Raw genomic sequence first — 19,522 nt, 5'->3', positions numbered from 1 at the left:
GCAATCTCTATTGAATACATTGCAAACAGTCAAATCGCGCTCGTGTCATTCAGCTGACTTGAATTACATTGATGATGTTTGGACTTTAATGGCACAAGGCCCAAGAATGGCCAAACAATGGCAGGACTCGCATGAAATGATAATCAGTACACATGTAACTTGGATGTATAGCGTCCTAAGGTATTCGCTATAGAATGCGTCGATTATACTGTATATCTATTAAGCTAGGACGTGTGAGGTGATGTTTGAGCGCAATGTATATGTTGCAAAGTGGTTCTAAGCTTAAAAGGTGAGAATATTCAGCTATTACTAAGGCCTCACTCGGGCTATCGTACCCACGTGCCGGGAAACACGTTTTCTAAACGCAACAATGGCAGAAGTAGACTCCGGTAATAGGCTGTGCTCCGGATCAGTTGTGCGTTTACATGCAGTAAACAAACGTAATTTTAAAAAGTCAAAATTGATTTGATATCAAACGTAGGATCATTGCAAAGGATAATTGCTGGATAAAGTGGAATTTGCTAACCACATGGTGACAATATTTCTTTTATTTTCTTTTTGGATTCTATTTTACAACATTCCGGTAGTGCATGCACGAATGACAACGTGTCGGCACATTTACCACAGGTAGGTGTAGTCATCGTCAATCAAAAGGCATGAGCGTGTGTTCTATGTGCGCCAGATTCTTAGTCGACACATGATCATCTCGGCTCGTGTTGTTTTGTTATGGGTAAGCCACTTCCCTAAGCCAGCTTTAATAACAAGCAGCTTATTGGATCTTTCAATATCCCGTGAGCGCTGCCAGAAACTTCTAAGGTTTCTTTCTTGTGGGAAACGCTTCAAATATCTGCCAGGAACAACTACACAGTTGGTAGCTATTGTTGCTATTGGTGTGACGGTTTCCTCTTCCAGCATATTGCCCTGGACACCTTTGTGCCCAGGAAGCCGGCAGATTTTGATGCCGGCTTCCTGGCATAACATATATGGTGGTAATAACATGTATGCTGTGCAGAAAAATTAATTAAGAGAATTTGACACAGCATTTTTACTTTAACGGAACCTTAAAGATTTACGACACTTAAAGACTCGGTGAATATAATGGATTTTGTATATTTATTTCTCTAATATGCTTCGCTGCCGAACGTAGTGTATATGGTTCATCCGTAAAGATAATCGTTTCCGGGTGCAGTACATCTGATAAAGAAAACCATTGTCCTAATGTTGCTAATAAGAGTTAATGATAACATAACAGTTAATGGAGAATACCTTGAAGAATTGGGGATAAAAGTTGATGAAGAATACCTTAGCAACTTGCGATTCGCTGATGATATTGCCTTGCTTAGTAACTCAGGAGACCAATTGCAATGCATGCTCACTGACCTGGAGAGGCAAAGCAGAAGGGTGGGTCTGAAAATTAATCTGCAGAAAACTAAAGTAATGTTTAACAGGCTCGGAAGAGAACAGCAGTTTACGATAGGTAGCGAAGCACTGGAAGGGGTGAGGGAATATATCTACTTAGGGCAGGTAGTGACCACGGATCCGGATCATGAGACTGAAATAACCAGAAGAATAAGAATGGGCTGGGGTGCGTTTGGCAGGCATTCTCAAATCATGAACAGCAGGTTGCCACTATCCCTCAAAAGGAAAGTGTATAACAGCTGTGTGTTACCAGTACTCACATATGGGGCAGAAACCTGGAGGCTTACGAAAAGGGTTCTGCTGAAATTGAGGACGACGCAACGAGCTATGGAAAGAAGAATGATGGGTGTGACGTTAAGGGATAAGAAAAGAGCAGATTGGGTGAGGCAACAAACGCGGGTAAACGACATCTTAGTTGAAATCAAGAAAAAGAAATGGGCATGGGCGGGACATGTAATGAGGAGGGAAGATAACCGATGGTCACTAAGGGTTACGGACTGGATTCCAAGGGAAGGGATGCGTAGCAGGGGGCGGCAGAAAGTTAGGTGGGCGGATGACATTAAGACGTTTGCAGGGACAACATGGCCACAATTAGTACATGACCGGGGTAGTTGGAGAAGTATGGGAGAGGCCTTTGCCCTGCAGTGGGCGTAACTAGGCTGATGATGATGATGATGATGATGACCTTAGTAACTTGCGATGCGCTGATGATATTGCCTTGCTGAGTAACTCAGGAGACCAGCAATGCATGCTCACTGACCTAGAGAGGCAAAGCAGAAGGGTGGGTCTAAAAATTAATCTGCAAAAACTAAAGTGCTGTTTAACAGTCTCGGAAGAGAACAGCAGTTTACGACAGGTAGCGAGGCACTGGAAGTGGCAAGGGAATACATCTACTTAGGGCAGGTAGTGAGCACGGATCCGGATCATGAAACTGAAACAATCAGAAGAATAAGGATGGGCTGACGTGCGTATGGCTGGCATTCTCAGATCACGAACAGCAGGTTTCCATTATCCCTCAAGAGAAAAGTGTATAACACCTGTGTCTTACCAGTCTTCACCTACGGGACAGAAACCTGGAGGCTTACGAAAAGGGTTCTACTTAAATTAAGGATGACGCAACGAGCCATGGAAAGAAAAATGATGGGTGTAACGTTAAGGGATTAGTAAAGAGCAGATTGGGTGAGAGAACAAACCTGAGTTAATGACATCTTAGTTGAACTGAAGTAAAAGAAATGGGAAGGACATGTAATGAGGAGGGAAGATAACCGATGATCATTAAGGGTTACGGACTGGATTCCTAAGGAAGGGAAGCGTAGCAGGGGGCGGCATAAAGTTAGGTGGGCGGATGACATTAAGAAGTTAGCTGGCACAACATGGCCACAATTAATACATAACCGGGGTAGTTGGAGAAGTATGGGAGAGGCCTTTGCCTTGCAGGGTCCGTAAGCAGGCTGATGATGATGAATGCTGCGAAAGACACGCTAGCACGTGACCTTGATGCGTCAGTGCAATACTCTTTGCATGCATACTTCGGCAGAAGTTCACGAAAGTATATACAATTGTGTGCCTCTGAGGCCTGCTGTGATCTTTGACATTAATCAAGGATGTGTAACGTTCTACTAGTTCTGACTGTCATGGCGGTTGCAGCTTTGCGGGAGATATTAAACAGTACCTTAGAAATATCTCATCCAATATTCACTGAGCTCCCTTACACTCAGTGAGAAGGGCTCTACAGCTCTGGGCCGATTATTAAAAAGTAAGACAGAGGACACATAGTTTGCAATTTTGTAGCAAGGCTGTTCAGGATTTGAATGTACTTTCAGATAATATGCTGAGCTGGAATGGGACCTCTGTAGACGGAGTTATAACTCGTTCGATTCTACGTAGAGACTTTTTACAGGACTTATCCGGAAAGCACCATTCGCGACGCGGATACATAACAAGGGAACAGGGTCTAGAATTTTTCATGCACACAGTTTTGCAGAATTACAAATTATTGCAAATTATTCAAGGCCCGAGGCGACGGAACTGTAGTAATAGTTCAAAAGGCACTTGCATTCATTACCCCGTGCTGATCGCGTCAGACATTTTAGAAGTTTCGTTGTCTTCAGACATTTCGCCTTCGCATATTTGAAATGGGCGGTGAAGATAAGTTCGGAGCGTAAAATTATTCGTAGGAATTTTAGTTCACTACACAAAGATAGTTCACCCAGGGTTATTGTAAGACTTGGCACTGTATTTACGGCTCTTTTGTTCAAGAAATATATGCATGTACATTTCTGTGCGTTTATTCGAAACCGATTTGCATGCGTCTGTTTAGACTATTTGTTTAACCCAAGCCGCACCTGCCATTTGCCGGTAGCAATATTCCATTATTTCCAACCTATCTTCACATCATCGATTTATACGGAGTAAAACATTATAGTTAGAATGACTGCATGCAGGGAAATTATTTTTCAACAAAGGGTGCGCAACTAAACACGCCGCCATGCGGCATATCGATTTCCTGGGTAAATGATCTTGATAAATAGCCGATTGTTACGGGAAATGTGCGGTTAGACAAGTGGCATTCTAATGTGTTTAAGATCCTACCACGGACTGCCATCATGGAAAGGTCTCGCACAATCTCGAAGTGCTATGTCATGTCGTACGTTTTCACTAGATATATAAATACCAAAGGTAAGAACTGCTTATGTGTAAATGCATCCGTGTGAACGAGGCGGTTAGACAAGTGGTATTCTAATGTGTTTAAGATATTACCACGGACGGCCATCATGGAAAGATCTCGCACAATCTCGAAGGGCTATGTCGTGTCGTACGTTTTCACTAGATATATAAATACCAAAGGTAAGAACTGCTTATGTGTAAATGGATGCGTGTGAACAAGGCGGTATATTGTAGACCTACCCTATCGCAAACAACATTGGAAGGCGTATAGCATGTAAACTTATTGTTACCAGTTGATCATGTGTTCAAACAGTCGGCAAAGACAGCTTGCTGCCACTATTAGCCTGTATCTGCTGGCTGACGACGGGTGTTCGCCTGAAGTGTTGGTATTAGAGCACTGCACGGGACAGTTTTTCAGGCCCGAGAGCAGCCCGGTGATTGTAGACCTGGCCCGCACCCGACCCTGGACCGAATGGTGCCGAACGGGCCAGCCCAGAGTAGCGCTGTTCAACCCATTAGCCCTCGAGCCTATACAAGTCTAGATAGAGTTCTTGGTTATCCTGAATAGAATGTCATGTGATCAACGGGTGCTAAGTGGTTTTCAAGCTGCATGAAAGGAATTTTGTTTCATGCTTACCTTTTGCTGTTTACTTTAATTGTACGAGAGATAAGCGTGCATTCTATTTTATCGCTAGCTAAACACGCACAGATTATTATTCGAATATTTGGTGTGAAAACACTCATATACGACGGTCAGTTACGAAAATAGGGAGTAATCAGGCCGGCATCCGCCTCTGGGAGTGGCACAACGCCAGCTTTCATTTAAGGAGGAAGATATAAAAACAAAGTGCATTGGTTGATTCCCATGCTCGTATCTTGCAGTACAATATGCAGGACCGTACTACGTTTTCTTAATAGTTGTGCGGGAATATACTACATCCAATGCAGAGTTGAACATTCTTGCACACTGCGAGTCATTTCATCTCACTTTTGAGCCCCATAATAAGCATGGTGTATGCAGTCATGGAACACGAGCGAGTAAATTTGCGCGAATGTAAATACAAATACGCTGGCCTATTGAGTTTCGGAAATACAACAATACATGGCCGATAGAAGTTTTTTTCACTAAATAGATGTTGGCGATAAGCGAGGCTAATGCTCATGTGGAATCCTACTTCCACTTGTAACATGCCATTTCGATTGCTTTATTCCGCTTCATTCTGCTGGTGTAAGTACTCTAGTCCACATTTTAGGCGTCCATGTTTAGTAATATATGCAAATATATTGTCTGCTTTTGTTTTAGTGCAGAGGAAATACAACGTAGGCAACGCAGGTTTCTTTCCTGTGAGGTTGGAAAATTATCGGCTTGTCTGTTCACGCGAATTGGCAGAGAACCCACCTAGCGCTAGAAAAACATATATAAGACTGCGAGGACGAGGGTTGAGCCTCTTAATGTTTGCAACTATCATTCCAATGAAAATTTCGCGCTGGCAATAAAATTTTCTGTGTTTCTCATCCCTACTACCAAAGTTGACAAATCTTGCAGCTTCTGCGTAGGCTTAGTATATTTATGTAAGACAAACAAGCACTTTAGAGTCTATATTTATTTAGTTCGACTAATTGTGCAATAGACTACAACAGCATATTCGACTCTCTTGAACAAATAATGAAGATAAATAATTGAAAGCAGTAGCTAGTTCCGCTATGCCTTACCAAAACGAAATAGTGAATGAACTTTCCAGGATTCATTTACTACCATTTTCTTTAGGAACTTCCATAGGTTATATAAACTTTATCTATTTTATGTTTTTTCTATTGAAGTCATCATGCGCAGGCAGTGCAATGTGGCTCTTCAGTGATTGCGGTGAAAAGTCTACATATTTTGTGCAGCAACGATATAGTGCAAAATACTCTGCCTCGAGGCAGGTCGTCTGCTCTTACGAAATGTAACCACCTGTACCACAACTTCTCTGGTCGATTTCTTTTGGGGATGTTAAACGAAAGAGAGCTTGGATACCTGAGAGCAGTCTGGCGAATTTTTTCGCACTTTTTATCGCCCAAGCAAAATAGTTTCCTATCTCTTTAGTGCGGCTGAAATGCAAATGTCTTTCTAACTCTTCGTCATTTTCAATTCGACTCTGTGATCTATAGCAACTCTTCAAGCTTGCCCTTCGCGGCCACTCCCGATCGCCCCAATGCGCTTCCCCTTGTTGATGCACTGGGCCACTGTAAAACTAATAGCACTACCTCCATCAAACGCAAGGTGGTTGGTGTCGCAATTGAGCGTGATCATTTCTAGGATATTGACTTCTTGATAACCTGGGAACCACGTTAACCAAATTTTTTTTCATCTCGCAAAGACAAAAGAATTCAAGCAGAACCAATTGGAAGATGACAATCGAAGTTAATGCATTAGCATTCACGCAATGTAAAGACCATGTAGCAACACGCGGTATTGACTAAGACACTTATATTTAGAATCTGTAGTCGTCCTCCTGAGATTTCAAGTGCTTGGGCTTTAAATGACATACAGGGTCTCCGTAAGTGGTACGCTTTCTTATCAACACCACTCGCCAATGTTATCTCGCGACGGTAGAACGACAGCGACCGCCTGTGGCACATGCATTCACAATGATCGAATCACAAGGAAAGAATGACTTCGATAAGAACGGCGAAAGTATTATGAGTACGAGGGCATGAAGACGATGGAATTATTCTGAAATGATGTTGATAAGTAGCAACAACATAATTATGTTGTCATGGACGACGGTCGCATATTCGCGATTGTTTGCCGATAGCACAATTTCAACAGAACGAAGGAGAAACTATGGTGTTGGAATGACGAAAGCGGTATGACGATGATGCCATTATAACAATAGGATGAAAATTCAGAAATGACGTTGACCGTGCGATAACGGCGCGACGACGGTCGCGCCGTTGTCGCGCAATGGCATGATGATGCAATGGAATGACGAAAAGTGTACGAAAATGATGGGGTGACGACGACCGCGTGACAATGACTGCATGACGAAAATAGAAAGAAGAGAGTAAAGAAATATAGCCAGGAAGGGGGAGAAGGACTGCAAAACGCGACTGGGGATTTTCGCCGTTTAGATCCGTCCGGGGGTACCGTTTAAGTGAAGCGGAAGGCAAAGTGGTGGATTGTCTCTGCCAAAGCGCCTTACAGATCCGCATACAGTGGACACGGCAATCCCACCTTAAGGATGACGCCTCATATACCATTCTATGTGCAAGTCTGCGCAACGATTCTGCTCCTTATGTCGGGCACACCATCGGCTATGGAAAACGACGGACGCTGTTTCCCGTTCGAAGATCATCGCACTGCAGTAGCAGCATCCTGGATTAACTATCTACGCCTACTCCTACGCCCCTTCCATGACATATCAGCGCCTTGTGGACATCTTCTACGCACCTTCGGGCATGATGAGGTCACGCCGAGGTCACCGCGTGACGTCATCGGGCACGATGACATCACGGTGGCCACGGTGGAGAAATCTGTGGCCAACATCGTCGAACTTCAACGGACACGGCAACCACGCCATGACCATGACGCCTCGTATGCGTCTGTTTGTGCAGGTTAGTGATTAAAGATACAGATTTTGTAGTCACTTCCTATCTATCGTAGTGTTGCTGTGTCCACACATACTGTTGCAGTGAATTAGCGACTGCTTTCGGTGGCATGCCGGTTGCTTAGGCTTTCGGGAGATGTTGAGGAAAACCCATGATCCCTTGTGAAAATAGTGTTAAGCAAAATTCTTCAAACCAAGAAAGATCTCTTGGAAAAAGATACTCTAATACAGGAAAAACCGCCATCGTCTGTAGTGGCTATGGCGCCAAAAGAAGCTCGAGGTCTTAGATGAAAGTCAAATAAGGCTTTCAAAGATTAAAACTTCTGTGAGTAAATACGAGACCAAAATGGTTACTCTCTATTAACAAGTTGATAATTTGGAAAATCGGTCCCGCCGTAACAATCTGATCGTACGAGAAATACAGGAAGAAGAAATTGAAAATCAAGAAATATTGTTATGACAGTAAACGATGAGGTCTAGTTTTCCGTCCGGGAGGGTCCATAATTGGTCGGCCTCGAATAGCGGCGTGCCTGGGACGACGGGGACTGACGGGGCTGAGGTGAAGGCGAGCGAGCAGGACGACTGACATCGACGGATACATTAGGGGTAGGAGGCATACGGCGAGGTAGGTAACGGTGCGGGTCGGCATATGGGCGAGGAGACGGGGAAAAGGAGCTTGAATACGACGACGTGCAGGAGGTGCGGCAGTGGCGAGTGACGCGGCCAATGTGGAGGCAACGGAAGCAAATGGGCTTGTCGTCCGGAGTTCTCCACTCGGCATGGTTACGGTATCTGGTAGGGGAATACCGATTGCGTTGAGGCGTAGCAGTCGGCACCGGTCGGGCGTCAGGTCGGAAGACGGAGCAGGCAGCAGGAAAACCGAGGTTTTCAAATTCTTGCCGCACAACTGCCTAAATGAGAAAGATCGCTGGGGTCGGTTGGTCAATGGTGGGGTCAAGTGGGCGTTGATGGAACGGCGCAGGACTTGTTGACTCGAGCTCACGACGAACAATACGTGTGACGTGCTCATGTAAGGGTGGTGAAACCGTAAGGTCGACGCAAGACGAGGTCGCAGCCATGTTAGGGAGCCGGGAGAATTGTGGAATGACGCGGCGGCTTTTGGCGAGCTTAAAGCAGCGGCATCCCTTGACAATGACATCGATAGTGAACACATTGTTGAAAACCAACAAGTTGAACGCGTCATCCGCGATGCTTTGACTACGTGGCCGGCTTTGTCAACCACGGCCATTTATTCGTCGACTTTCCGGCAAAGGGCGAGCACGACACGGTCAGTGTCGACGGTGTCGCGATCGATTTTGGGCGTTTCTGGTTGGTCGCAGTTCATGAGACTGTTTACCGAGCACCTCCAAACACTCAAGGCACTCCAGCACCTCCAGAAACCACCACACACGAATAGAATAATGTGTTTGAACTAACTCAGTGTGTAGAGAATTTAGTCGCTCAGATTAGACCTTTACCGATGGCATTTCTAGATATTGAGGGACTGCACGACAATGTAAACAGATAATTGTTATGGGATATATTCAAGCATAAAGGCACAGATGACGATCTCGTCGAATTGTGGAGGAAGATATATAGGGACAACCTTGTAAAAATTGTGCAGGGAGGCCTTAATTGTAGTTAGTGGTGCAAATAAAAAGGCGATTGAAGCAAGAATGTCGCCTTCTTCCACTGTTGTTCACGCTTTATGCTAAGCACAGTATAATTAGATATTGGCTTATCGTTCATTCGTAATTAACAAAGAGTGCAACAGAAGGTCCCTGGGCGGATGTATGCGGACAACATAGTTCTGCCAGCGGACAAAGCAAGAAAGTTAGAGACACTTGCGAATATATGTGGCCACGCAGCAACAAATATGGGCCTTCAGTCTAGCTGAGAGATATAGGGAATTATGATTTTTAAGGAAGAGGCGAGTAATAACGCGGCATCAAATAAACAGCAAGTCATACCCATAGTCAAAGAATATAAATGCCTGGGCGTGCACGTAAGCGAAGAAGTGACTTACTCAAGTGCCGACCGAGATAATCTAAAAATAAAGGAGAAGCGGAATGCAGCAATACTGAAATAATGGCGCTAAGAACTTTGAGGTTACAGCTAAGCTCTTTGAGCCTACAAAAATTATGAGGTGGCGCTGAGGTGGCGCAGTTAGGTGGGTGGATGAGATTAAGAAGTTTGCAGGGACAACATGGCCACAATTAGTACATGACCAGGGTAGTTGGAGAAGTATGGGAGAGGCTTTTGCGCTGCAGTGGGCGTAAACAGGGTGATGATGATTATCATGATGATGATGATGATGCCTTTCCCTCTGCTCCGCCAGTGGCGGGTGAAAAATCCGCTGAACTGACTTCCATGTAGTGAGCGCCGGCTGCAAGCAGAGAACTTTCTCCTGAGCAAGGACGTTGCGAATACTATAGAAGACGACTCTGACATCAACTCCAGCCTTCACCACAAGCTTAGATTGTCTGTGTCACTCTCCGTCACGAAACCTGTCGAGTTCGCCACTCCGTAGCGATGTATATAAAGATCGCGTTAGCTGTTACGTCGATCGTCTCGCGTCTCTGCCTGGTTCCCTCTTTGATGGCGAAGTTCTAGTCCGCTAGGCCCACGCTATCTCCAAGGTCGTGCATGCCCGTTTCTACCGTGGTGGCCTTGTTGTTTAAAGTGTTTTTTTCGGAAGTGACGTACCAATAATTTTATTAGTGAGTGGGCAAGCTCTCTCTCTCTCTCTCTCTCTCTCTCTATATATATATATATATATATATATATATATATATATATATATATATTCAAAGTTCAGCACGAAGGACCCGACGTAACATACGCAAGAAAGAGACGACGACCTTTTTGGAAGACTCCTTAACGTTGGTGGAGGGTGCCAGGCTTTCCCCAATACTTGAACTCTGCACTCGGAACTTGCCGGCCATCATGCCTGAAGGCGCAAGCCAAATACCACCTCTGACAATGCACACCCTTCTGTACCCCGGCTCGCTGCGTGAACGGGATGCAATAATCTTCAGTGCCTCCGACAAAAACTACGTCGATGATTGCCTCCCATCCTACGAACGTATGAACGCCCCCAACACGATAGTCATAAATTGAACAACGCGGGCTTCTACCTTACGGACGTCGTGAACGTGTAATTCCGGAACCACGAATTTGACCTTCGCATCTGGTCCGACTTAACACGCGCTTGACGCAAGGTTTCGGTCGCCCCATGGTATGAAAGCTTCGTGCGGAAGAGCGCCGCTTGTTCAGCCGTTCCCAAGAACACGGTGAGAATTCCACTAAGTACATAGTACACAGAAGGTGCCATCGAACTTCGGAAGGTACTGAATGCGTCAATGACCCCACCGGACAACACCTTTCATATCTTGAAAGATGTTGTCATATCTTGAAAGCATTCGTGTCAGCAAGCAGTAAATACTGTATCAGTTGGAAAAAAATTAGACATACGAGAGAAGTGAATGATATCGTCATAGACTGTATTTTACGAACAAGACGACGCCTTTCATTTGCTCCAGTCGAAAAACCCACAAGCCGTTGTCGAAGTCGCTCGCCTTTGTCATAGTTATGAACTTCGCAGACAACGTCACCTGGCACACCGTTCTTCAACCCAGGATGCCTTGATTTGGAGCTCATCCTCAGTTCCCCACTACGGTCCCTGCTCTGCGAGATCAAAGAGTTTATTCAAGCCGAAGTCGCTCGTCAGCTGTCTCGGCTCACTGCCGTTCCAAGCCCTACGCCGTCGTTCACTCGAACCCTGCGACAAGTAATACTGGAGCGAGTATCTGAGGCTCTTCCGGACTCACGTGCATCGCCGCCTGTGCCTGCACCTGCATCCTTCACTGAAGTTGTATCACGGACCCTGCCACCGACGTCCTTCCCACGCCTGTCATCTACTGTATCATCACGTCGACTTCTCGCGTTCCCCACCAGGTTAACAGCCAACACTGGACCATGGCGCACGTCCGACAATCACGCGATATGTTTCTCTTGTGGCACACCTGGTAATGTGGCGCGCATTTGTATACGTCGTTCATGGCTTCCCCGAGCTGACCAACCTGCACACTACTACATCCTTGCAGTTACGTTTTACTCGTCGCCTCCTTGAGTCACATCCGACTTCTCCACGCACGGCAGATCCACACCGCACTGCTTCTACCCATGACCACCACTCGCCATCTCCACGACGCTGTTCGGTTTCCCCAAGGCGTCGTCGCCGTACTCATACCAAACGGGAAAATTAGTCCCCGTAGTTTCTGAGGCAAGAACTGCATCCGCGTCGAACAACACAAGGCCTCGCTCTTCCGCGGCAAACGTTATGGCAGTATGTCTGGACGGAATTGCTGCACTTGCACTAGTCGAAACCGGAGGTACCGTTTCTATAATTAGCGAAAAATGTTGTCGCTCGCTGAAGAAAGCAATGACACCCTTGTCTGCAATGTTGCTCCAACAGCAAGCACCCAGCATCAGTTCCATATACCCTTCTCGCTGTTGCTGCATGCACTGCACCCGTCACCAGTCAAAGACTCACGCACACAGTCGAGCTTGTTCTGTCTGCATGTCCATAAGTAATCTTAGAGCGGGACTTCCTTCCCGATCACAAGTCCGTTATTGTCTGTTCTCGCACTGAAGTCGCAGTTTCACCATTTCTTGATGCCCAATCAAATAACCCTGATGATTCCGCGGTCAAACTGCTCGTTGCTGATGGCGCTACGATACCTCCGCAATTTTCTATGTTTGAACCTCCTTGCTCCAAGTGTGCTACTGATGTCATTGCCCTTTTTGCAGAGTCCCCTAGTTTTGTTCATTAGATATGTTCGCTGCCCTTTGCAGTCATCACTGCAACCCAAACACTAAACATTTCTGTCATTATACGGAGGAATTGCAGGTAAAATACGGAAAGTATGTAGCATTTCAAAAATACCGCAAAACTTCCGTTAATATACGGAAATGCTCCCCGTTTTAATTTTAGGGACATTTTTACTCTAATAATACAGTGGCTACGTTGTTTTGCACGAAACAGACAGAATTCCGTATTTTTGTGTTGCGAACATAGGTATTTTTGCGATGAAAGCTATAAAGGCTGTTTGAATGAGTACTTGTACTCACAAAGTTTCATGTAACAATATTTCATTGAACACGCAAGCTGTACGCATTATGAAAATACGTTCAAAATGCGAGAGCTAGCCTTCCACCACAAGTTGCAAAAACAGATCGCATAAATATATGTAAGCATCCTCTATTCCTGTCGCAGTTTGCCGCAAATACGGGCCTTGTAGCACTGGTCACAATAATAATAATCATCATCATAATCATCATCATCATCGTCAGTCTGGTTACGCCCACTGCAGGGCAAAGGCCTCTCCCATACTTCTCCAACTACCCCGGTCATGTGCTAATTGTGGCCATGTTGTCCCTGCAAACTTCTTAATCTCATCCGCCCACCTAACTTTCTGCCGCCCTCTGCTACGCTTCCCTTCACTTGGAATCCATTCGGTAACTCTTAATGACCATCGGTTACCTTCCCTCCTCATTACGTGTCCTGCCCACGCCCCCATTTCTTTTTCTTGATTTCAACTAAGATATCATTAACTCGCGTTTGTTCCCTCACCCAATCTGCCCTTTTCTTATCCCTTAACGTTACACCTATCATTCTCCTTTCCCTAGCTGGTTGCGTCGTCCTCAATTTAAGTAGAACCCTTGTCGTAAGCCTCCAGGTTTCTGACCCGTACGTAAGTACTGGTAAGACACAGCTGTTATAAACCTTTCTCTTGAGGGATAATGGTATTCTGCTGTTCATGATCTGAGAACGCTTGCCTAACGCGCCCCAGCCCATTCTTATTCTTGAATGAATGAATGAATGTTTATTTTGACAGAAATAAAATACAAAGAATCTCTGTCAAAGAGGCTGACAAAAAGGCACGAATGCCTGACTAAGTGTCAGTCCCCTTCCCCGACCCATTCCCAGTGCACAAAACACTCAAGCACACAGGGCAAGCATGGTACACAAAGTGGATACATATACAAAAAAATGAAAAGTACATGAAATATGTAACAGAAATACTGAATTTGATTTGTGTACAAAAGAATGAGAAGTCATACCTGAAGCGACAGCAAATACATGTTCACTTTTTTTTTGAAAATGTTTAGGGACGGTGATTCATTTATTATAGTGAGTAAGCCAGGGTGATGATTAAAAAAATCTGCAACTATGAATGCCTGCTTTTGCATGCCGTAATTGGTACGGATCTTGCCCTTGTTGTAAATTAATTGCCTTGTGTTATATTTATGTTCATTCGGGAGGTATGTTTTAAAAAAGGCGCTTTCATTGAGTCTTACCTCTTTAAATATTGCAATGGCTGTTTTTTTGTTAATAAGGTTTTCTAATGTTAAAATACAATTCTTCTTGAAAAGCGGAGCGGAGTGGCTTCTATAGGGCGCATTCTCAATTACCCGAATCATGCGTTTCTGTAAGGTTAGTAAACTATGGATGTTAGTTTTCGTTGTGGTACACCACACAGATAAACAATATTGGAGGCGCGAATGCACTAGGCTATAGTATAATTGTTTTTTTAATCTAGAAGGTAATAGACGTTTTAATTTATTAATAACACCGATGGATCTTGCAATGCTGGTTTTAATGTTGCCGACATGACTAGACCAGTTTAAGTTTTCTTCAAACGTAACACCAAGGAACCTCTGGCACGTAGAGCGTATAATGACTTCATCACGGAATTGTAACACTAAGCTATCATCAATACCTTTGTTACGAGGCCGAAAAATGATGTATTTTGTCTTTTTAGTGTTTAATTCCAATTTATTTCCTCTAAGCCAGTCTGAAAGATTACTGAGCCAAATATTTGCTTCTTCCTCGAGAGTAAGCAAGTTTCCACCAGAAAAGAAGATATTAGTGTCATCAGCATACATGATTATGTCAGGTGTCAGAGGCACGTTTGTGATGTCATTAATGTATAATAAAAAAAGAAGTGGCCCTAGGATGGACCCCTGCGGAACACCGTATTTGATTTCACCCATTGCCGATTTGGAATGACAAATGTATGTGTACTGTAGTCGGTTGGTTAAATAATTTTTAATTAGGTTAAGAGCAGTTCCCCTAATGCCGTACTCACTTAACTTTTGTAACAAGATATCGTGTTTAATGGAATCGAATGCCTTTTTAAAGTCAAGAAATATTCCTATTGTGTACAACTTGTCCTCAAAGTTACTTATTATTTTTTCTTTGATCTTTAGCAGCGCCATTTCAGTACATTGGTGTTTTCGGAAACCGTATTGCTTTTCTGTTATAATATTATTTTGAGTACAGAAATTTAAAATTCTTTCGTTAATGACCTGCTCTACTATTTTGGAGAAAATTGGGAGAACTGAAATCGGTCTGTAGTTGTTCACGTCATTTCTGTCTCCCCCTTTAAAAACTACCGATACCCGTGCAATCTTTAATTCATCGGGGAATGCGCCAGTGCACAAAATTAAATTGCATATGTGCGACATCACTTTACAAATATGCAGCGCCACAGCTTTTATTGGTTCTGCCTTTATGTCATCTACACCACATGCTGTGGAATTCTTTAACTTTAGAAATAAGCTACTTATTTCAGCCTCGTCTGTCTGTGCAAGAAATAGCGATCTGCTCATACTAAATGGAATATAAGACCTGTAACTTGGGCTATCAGCATCAAACGCATCAGACGCTCCACATTGTAAGAAATGCTGATTAAACTTATCGGCCAGCGCACACCCTGTGAAAGATACTCCTTTATCCATAATTTCAAGAACAGGATTACGGTCGCTGTTAGGAAGCAGATCATTCAATGTTTTCCAAACTTTTTTTGGATCATTAAGAATATGAGTGAACTTATTCTCATAGTACCTCTCTCTTGCCAGCTTTATATCACGGCCCAATTTATTCCTGATCTTCTTGTAGTTCATTAAGTATTCTGGTTGTCTTGTCTTTATAAAACTAGCGAATAGTTTATCACGTTCCTTTATGCGTTTTAGAAGGGCGGTGTCAACCCACGGTTTCCTGCATTTCTTACTTCTTGTAGCTTCTCTTAGAGGGAAAGCTTTGTGATAAAGGTCTTTGATTACGCCGAGAAAGTGAGTGAATGCCTTGACAGGATCCGTCAATGCGTATAATTCGGACCATTCCGCTTTGCTGACTGACGCTTCAAAATCAGCAATCGTATTCTTGGTTATCAATCTGTACTGTGAGTGTGTGTCATTTTTGCGCTGTCGGTACGCTTTCGTCTCACGTGTAAAAAACAGGAAAATAGGCATGTGATCGCTTACATCAGAGATGAGGACACCCGACACTAATCCAATTAATCGCGTTGTAAAACACAAGTCAAGTAGGCTTTCGGAATTGTTCGTCACCCTGGTTGGAACATTAATAACATTTTCGTAGCCAAACGAAAAAAAAACATCCAGAAACGCTTGTTTGGATCGGTCCATTGAAAGCAGGTTAATATTAAAATCACCCGTTACAATGAGGGGAGTGCCAAGCTGTGTACAAAAATCCAACATACATTCAATGAAATCTAATAACATGGATACAACACCGGATGGAGGCCTGTATATAACCACAAATATAGTATTCGCACACTTGATCATGAGGGACTCATAGTGCTCGTGTATTACAGAAAATTCAGAAATTACATCAAAGCATAGATCGTGTTTTACATAAATAGCGACACCACCCCCTTTCTTATGTTTTCGGGACAGTGAAGAACACTTATAGCCTGAGAAGTGTACAGCGTCGTATTCGTCGCGGAACCAAGTCTCAGAGAACGCTAAAATATCAAATTCATGCTGTATTTCATGTAGAAGCATGCAGACAGATTCGTGTTTGCTTTTTAAACTTTGTGCGTTCAAATGAAACAAAGACATCTGATTTCTATCACGTAACTCTCTGCTCTGTCTGAAGGAAAGCTTGTCGTAGTACTTGCTTTCCTGAAAAGGGATCGCCATCTTGAAGAATGCGCATAAAAAGCCATACTTCTAGATTATCTTATTCTGTCAAGGTCATCCATTGTGATAACCCTAATGACTCGATCACGAGGACCACGACGCACGAAGAATTTTCCATTCTTGTGCCAGGCGAACTTGTACTCCTTTTCAGCCGCCCGCGTCTTCATATGCCAGAAAAGCTTTTTGTTCTGTGCTGTGAGATTTTCATTCAGGTAAATTTTTGATTTTGACTTTCTCAGTTGCGTTTTTTTCCCGAGCCAAGCATCTCTGGTCACGCGAGATGTGAAGCGAACCAGGATAGGTGGGACTTTTTCTGATTTTTCTGTACCGATTGTTTCCTTTTCATCGTCAATTGAGTCAGCCCTGACTTTCAACGGAATGCGGTGGACGGCTTCAATGTCCTGTTTAGAAAGTTTTGGAAGCTCGAGATCAACCGCTAAGCAGTTCAACTTTTCTAGCAAGTTTTCATTGACATGATGCGGCAGACCATGCACTTCCAAATTCAGGCGTCTGCCGTACTGATCGATGTCATTCAAGTCTTTCCTAAGTTTGTCGATTTCTTGCTCTTTTACCGTGATCTCAAGTTTTTCCACACGCTTTCGAAGGCCTGCAATGTCTGAACTTTGCTGCTTCATCTCAAGGATGACCTCATCATATTTTGTAGCCATTTCCTGTATTGCCTGTTCAACGCTTGTCACCGTTTCTTTTATTTCTTCCAGAGCGTCTATCTTGACTTTCATTTCAAGCAGCACAGCAAGCTTGCGGTTTATTTCTGATATTTCGTTTTTTAGGTTCAATTCTGGTCCTTCGTCGTCATTTGCTGTGCTCGGACTGCTTCTGGTCCTGCCTGTTTTGCATGTAACGCACTTCCAAGATTTCAAGGCGGTTTCGGATTTTTTTCGGTACGTGCTTAATGTTACTCCCGAGCAAGTGCCCGCATGATAACCAAAATCACATTCACAGCATGATAAGTATGGCTCATCGTCGTGAAGCGGTTTGTGGCAAACAAGACAGTCCGACATTATTTAGTTGTCACGTCGAAAAACGCGATCACTCGGCAGCAGTGGTAGCACCAGACCGTACGAGTACAAGTTGAAAAACAACCAACCTGTGAAGAAAGATGATGCTTGCTCAGAATCGGAGCAGCAAGACCGAGTGAAGCCACTGCTGCCGAGTGTGTGCGGGTGCCTGCAGGATGTCAGCGTCCTTTTGTAGAAGCTTGCGCTGACGTAAGCAGCTGGTTCTTTCTTGGAGCCAATGGCAGTCTTCTAGGTCACGGGATGCGCCGGGCTCTTTCCTGGTATGTGACGCGTCAGTTCCTGTGAAGAAAGATGATGCTTGCTCAGAATCGGAGCAGCAAGACCGAGTGAAGCCACTGCTGCCGAGTGTGTGCGGGTGCCTGCAGGATGTCAGCGTCCTTTTGTAGAAGCTTGCGCTGACGTAAGCAGCTGGTTCTTTCTTGGAGCCAATGGCAGTCTTCTAGGTCACGGGATGCGCCGGGCTCTTTCCTGGTATGTGACGCGTCAGTTCCTGTGAAGAAAGATGATGCTTGCTCAGAATCGGAGCAGCAAGACCGAGTGAAGCCACTGCTGCCGAGTGTGTGCGCATTCTGATTATTTCAGTCTCATGATCAGGATCCGCAGTCACTCCCTGTCCTAAGTAGATGTGTTCCCTCACCACTTCCAGTGCCTCACTACCTATCGTAAACTGCTGCTCTCTTCCGAGACTGTTAAACATTACTTTAGTTTTATGCAGATTAATTTTTAGACCCACCCTTCGGCTTTGCCTCTCCAGGTCAGTGAGCATGCATTGCAGTTGGTCCCCTGAGTTACTAAGCAAGGCAATATCATCAGCGAATCGCAAGTTACTAAAGTATTCTCCATTAACTCTTATCCCCAATTCTTCCCAATCCAGCTCTCTGAATACCTCATGTAATGTAAACACGCTGTGAATAGCATTGGAGAGATCGTATCTCCCTGCCTGACGCCTTTCTTTATTGGGATTTTGTTGCTTTCTTTATGGAAGACTACGGTTGCTGTGGAGCCGCTATAGATATCTTTTAGTATCTTTACATACGGCTCATCTACACCCTGATTCCGCAATGCATCCATGACTGCTGAGGCTTCGACTGAATCAAACGCTTTCTCGTAATCAATGAAAGCTATATATAAAGGTTGGCTATATTCCGCACAGTTTTCTATCAGCTGATTGATAGTGTGAATATGGTCTATTGTTAAGTACCCTTTACGGAATCCTGCCTGTTCCTTTGGTTGACGGAAGTCCAAGCTGTTCCTGATTCTATTTGCAATTACCTTAGTAAATACTTTGTAGGCAACGGACAGTAAGCTGATCGGTCTATAATTTTTCAAGTCTTTGGCGTCCCCTTTCTTATGGATTAGGATTATGTTAGCGTTTTTCCAAGATTCCGGTACGCTCGAAGTCATGAGGCATCGCGTATACAGGGTGGCCGATTTCTCTAGAACAATCTGCCCACCATCCTTCAACAAATCTGCTGTTACCTGATCCTCTCCAGCTGCCTTCCCCCTTCGCATAGCTCCCAAGGCTTTCTTTACTTCTTCCGGCGTTACCTGTGGGATTTCGAATTCCTCTAGACTATTCTCTCTTCCATTATCGTCGTGGGTGTCACTGGTACCGTATAGATCTCTATAGAACTCCTCAGCCACTTGAACTATCACATCCATATTACTAATGATATTGCCGGCTTTGTCTCTTAACTCATACATCTGATTCTTGCCAATTCCTAGTTTCTTCTTCGCTGCTTTTAGGCTTCCTCCATTCCTGAGAGCCTGTTCAATTATATCCACATTATACTTCCT

Source organism: Dermacentor variabilis, chromosome 8, assembly GCF_050947875.1.
Source record: "Dermacentor variabilis isolate Ectoservices chromosome 8, ASM5094787v1, whole genome shotgun sequence".
Lineage (NCBI taxonomy): Eukaryota > Metazoa > Arthropoda > Arachnida > Ixodida > Ixodidae > Dermacentor > Dermacentor variabilis.
Note: the sequence above shows the minus strand (reverse complement) of the source record.